Source organism: Emys orbicularis, chromosome 4, assembly GCF_028017835.1.
Source record: "Emys orbicularis isolate rEmyOrb1 chromosome 4, rEmyOrb1.hap1, whole genome shotgun sequence".
Classification (NCBI taxonomy): Eukaryota; Metazoa; Chordata; order Testudines; family Emydidae; genus Emys; species Emys orbicularis.
Genome location: NC_088686.1, coordinates 42414457 through 42419340, shown reverse-complemented (window position 1 = coordinate 42419340; position 4884 = coordinate 42414457).

Genomic DNA, 4884 nt, shown 5'->3' with positions numbered 1-4884 from the left:
GCGGCCGCCCGCAGCGGCAACACCAGCTGGACAGAAACACCGACATCAAGTATTGAGAACGGGGGGGAACTCCATCTTGTAGGCCCCAAGCTTCCTGAGCTGCCATGTCAACCCTGCCGCCAGCTCTCAGGCTCTGGCGAGGGTCCAGTGCCGCTAACAGGACCAGATCCAACACGGCGGAAGAGCAGCGGCTTTTCTGGCCTGTGAGAGCCCAAGCCCCAGTGCTGGGGCGGTGGCCTCCTGCTCATGCACACAGATAATACTGGGGTCTAGGGTGCAGTGGTGGAGACAGAACTGAACAGAGGGAGAGACCCCAGGAGGCCTCCTGCTTCCATCCTGTGCTCCAGCTCTGAGCAGCTGGAGCCGATTGCTAGTGCATCTCATGCTCAGTAGCCTGCCTGCCAACTCCTGGCTTTCCCTTCTCCTGGAGTCAGAGTCAGTCGCCACAGACCTCAGGCACCCCTCTTTGCTTTCCCTACCTTTCCCTCTGGTTCAGCATCCCTTTGGGAAGGAGGGGTGCAGGAGAGTGGGTGGTCCCATTGCGCCAGGGCAGACGTAGCTGTGAACCTTTTTTATCAACATATTTTGGGAGATTGGGGGGTGGGCACGGGATTGTTCTCCTGCTGCCAAGGGAAAATGCCCAGAGAGCACCAATGAATGTGTCCAATGCAGAAGCAAAGGCCTGCAGCTCCTTGGCTGCCACAGGCACCAATCAGACTCAAGTGCAGATGCCAAACCCGTAGCTTTGTGGTGCGCTCACTCGCTGCCCCAAGGAGCAGGGCAGGGGAGTTGCCCTTCAGCTGGGCCCTGGCGCCAGGCCTGGGTGTCATCTGTTCCTTCCCCCCATGTCTGCTTGTGGCTGTGTGTGTGTGACTGCTGAATGCTGTCTTTGTCTTTGGGGCTCCTTGCCTTGGTTCAGCGTCAGAGGTGGGGCCCGTCACCTGGCTCCCCATAGCACAGGGTAAGGGAGAAAGAGAGAGGGTAGGCGCCAGGGGGAGAGTGCTGAGGCCAGGATGGAAAAACAAACAGCAAAAGGAGAGTTGTGTGCCCTGAAGCATTAACTCTTTGTACAGCAGCATGTGCCAGACTGCCGACTCTTTGGGCATGACCCCCGGAGATGCATGTAGGCTCCAAGGGCTTAATTAAGGAGGCAGCTGGGAGTTGGGGGGGGGCGCTATACGTGCAGGGGCTTATGCATGTGATTAAATGAGCTCCTTTGGGGAACCCTTCTGGGAAATCTCTGGGCTGGAAAAACCTCTGCCCCCGTCACCTGGACTTGAGAACACGGAGCAGCCTCACGCTGGAAATTCCCAAGATGACTAACGAAAGCTTGCTGTCACTTCGCTGCTGGATGGTCACCCGCCTCTTTCCCCCCAGCAGCTGCTGCTGCTGAATGACCTGCACTGGGCAAAGAGCTAGGGGAAGGCAAGTCAGTGCTAGACTAGTGACACTGGTAGAGGACTTTTATACTGCCCAGTCTCACCACCTGTCTCAGAAATGCAGCCACCTCGGGCATGGGCTGCTGCAACTGTTTAACAGGTACCCAGCAACACTGCGCCAGTGCTAATGCCAGCATCCAAAGCATGGTTCTGTCCAATTGCAGCAGCTTATAATCCAGGGTCAGTGACTTCTTATGCCCCCTCACCTCCACCCGTTTCCCCAGTGAGACAGGCATCATGCCTTCTGCCATGCGTGGAGGAGCCACCTGCCCAAGGCTGAGAGACACAAAGCATGCTCAAAATGTTTGGATACTTGTTGGCATGGCAGGCTGCAAGCAAGGGGAGGGGTGTTCGCTGTAGGACCCCATGCCACTTGGCAGGTTGTTGTCACCTTCAAGATCTACCTGTGCAGAGAGTCATAAGCCCATTTGAAGTTGCAGGATGTTCAGCCAGGGGCTCAGTTCAGCTGCAGTTCGCGCCTCAGGGAGGGGTCAGCTAGTGCTTACTCTTGAGGGAATTCTGCACCAAAAAAATAAACATTCTGCGCACAATAAAATTTTGCAAAATTCTGCAAATTTTATGTGTCAATAATAAATGTGGCAGCGCCAGCATGACAGTGGGGTGCACAGGCCACTGGCTGCATGGAGGTGGGCGCTCACCCTGCAACACCCCCCCCTCCCCACCCCCACCCCGAACCCTATCCCCATGACATGGACGCAGTGGTGAGGCTGCTCCAGACCCTGACACAGCACAAGGGCCGGGCCTGCCCCAGAAACACTCTGGGGCCCTCCTCCCCAACCCCCGGCACACAAGGTGTGGGCAGGCATGCTCAGCCCAGCAGGCGCCTAGTGTGAGGGGATCCAGGTGTGGATTGAGAGGGTTCTGTATGGGGGCAATATGGTTGCAGGTGGCTCAGCGAGGAATCCGGCTGCGTGGGGTGGGGCGGAAACTCGATGCACAGGGGCTTGTTTTGGGGCGGAGGGGTTCCAAGTGCAGGGGCAATGGGACGCTGCAGGGGAAGGGCCAGGTGCTGCGAGCTCGTCACAAGGGGCAGGGGCTTGTCAGGGTGGGGGTTTGAGTGTGTGTGTGTGGGGGGGGGTGGTCTGGCTGCAGGGGTGGGGGGGGTGGATGGAGGGGTGTTGCAACAGGGTGCAGGGAGGCTCCAGATGCAGGGGGTGAGGCTCGGCAGGCTGAGAGTTCAGGTGTAGGCGGCTCGTTTGGGGGGGGGGGTAAGGCTTGCAAGGGGGGGCAGATGCACAGGGGTTAGGCAGACTGGGGAGCAGCACCAAGTACAGTGACCCCTCTCCCCCGCCCCAGTGGGTGAGGCGTGATGGGAGCTGGAAGTGGGGGGGGGGGCAGAGCATCCTGCAGCCAGGGTAGGTTTCTGGGGGTGGGTCTGACCCAGCCTGGGACTAGCAGCTGAACCAGTGGCACTGCTGTGTGTGTATGGACATGCAATGACTTATGGTTTCCCTTTGCTTCCCCATCAAAAAGTCATTTTTCCGCAGGGAAGCAAAAAAAAAAAAAAAAAAAAAATTGCCTGGGGACATGAATTCTGCACACACACAGTTGCACAGAATTCCCCCAGGAGTACGTGAGCACCAAACCTGGTAACTACATAGCTGACCATTCACTGAGCTGTGTGGCTGCAGGCTGAATTCAGCCTTGCTCCAAGTTGCTGGGGGGGGAGCGGGAGGGAGGGAGGCAGGCAGGCATGCGAGCTGCCCTCTGAACCCATTACAGAGTCCCATCTGTCACCACAGCCAACAAATAAAACCGTGACTTAAAAACAAAGGGTGAGGAAATTTAAAAATATATTGGCTCCCCTGCTGCTGCCAAAGCAGCCATGATGCCACAACCCTCTTGCAGAAACTGGGCTCTGGGCCCATGGGCAGGGCAGTTACCACTCCCCATTCCCAGAGCTGGGCTGGCTGTGGGGATGATGCTGGTGCACAAATGAGGATCCAAGCAAAAGCGAGCGGGCCTGGTCCCCTTAGAAAGGCCGGGGGGGGGGGGGGACGGTGAAAGGGGCGCAGCTCTGTCCCCAGGGGCCAGGACACAGGCAGGAGGGGGAGCGTTTACTGCTCAGCATCTAAAAAATGTTCTCCAGTGAGCACAAGGTGAGTATAGTAAGCCAGGCAGCCTGTCTGCACCCCTGAGGGTGGTGGAGGGTTGAAGCGGGGTGGGGCTCAGCTCCTCAGGGCCGGGCTTCAGCCTCCCAGGCACCACTCCTGTGTCACATTAGCCCTCAGTCATGCCCACGGGTGCCAGAGGGAGCGTGCTGATGGGTGGCATGGGACATTGGCAGTGAAAAGTCACAGTAGCACTGAGGCCACGGACAGCAGCTCCCAAGAATGGGACTTGGGATGGCAAATTTGGAAGGGGGGGCGGGGGGAATGAGCTCCAAAAGCAGAGATGCTGGCGCGATGGGTGACCCTCCCATTGTCTGTGTGCACATGGCCACATCACAAACCCCTCCTGGACTCAGTGCCTGGAGCACTGTTGGTATCTCATAGCCCATGATAACCCCCACCCCTAGCAGCCATTCAGCCAAACACTCATCTGTCCCTTTGCATATACACCCCCATCCATTCCCCACCTCATACATCCCCATGTATACAGTGGTGTCTGCACAGCTCCACCCACCTCACCCCAGCCAGCTACTCCCTGGCCATCACCACCACCCCCATCCAACTGTGCCCCTGTCTAAACTCACCCTGTGCTGTCTCCACCCACTGGTTGTTCTGGCCCAGTTCTGTGGGAAGGTGGATTGTTCCTTATGCTGCCTCTCCTGTTGGAGCCAGTTTGATGCTATCAGCACCTGATCAACTAACCTCAACGCCTCTCTCTCTTTTGCTGTTTCTCTGGTATGGAAGCAAAGTGCCTGTGAGTGGCATGGTGTCCTTGAGGAGCTCTGGCTCCTTGTCTGACTTTCCCTTGGCTGTCACACTATAGGAACGTGCCAGAGTTCTGTACCTTTCTTGTTATTTATTGCTATGACCGTGCCTTGAATAAAATGACTTCGCCCAGTCGTTGCCTACAGTAAATGGCACCTGTTTACACTGCATTACACTCACCTACGCAGCAGGAAAGACAGGGAGGTGTGATGTGAAGGATATTGGCTCTGGGAGAGACTACACAGGGTTGCTGTTACGGTGCATAAACATAACCCAGCCCATTTTTAAATCCAGAGCTTGCATTTGCTCTCCTGCCTCTCACAGCAGTGAGTGCTCCAGGATACTCACTGCAAGAAGACGTGGCTCCTCCTCCTTGGTTTAATTTACTGCCCTTTAATAGAGATGAGGTGCTCAGGAAAACAGCTCCCCTTCCTGGCAGCCCGTTTGACCCAGTACTGAGTGACACATTCCCGTCCTGTCAAACTGATCCTTCTCGTGGACTCCCGCCTGGGCTGCAGACTGGACTGACCCAGCACCTGTTCCCTCAG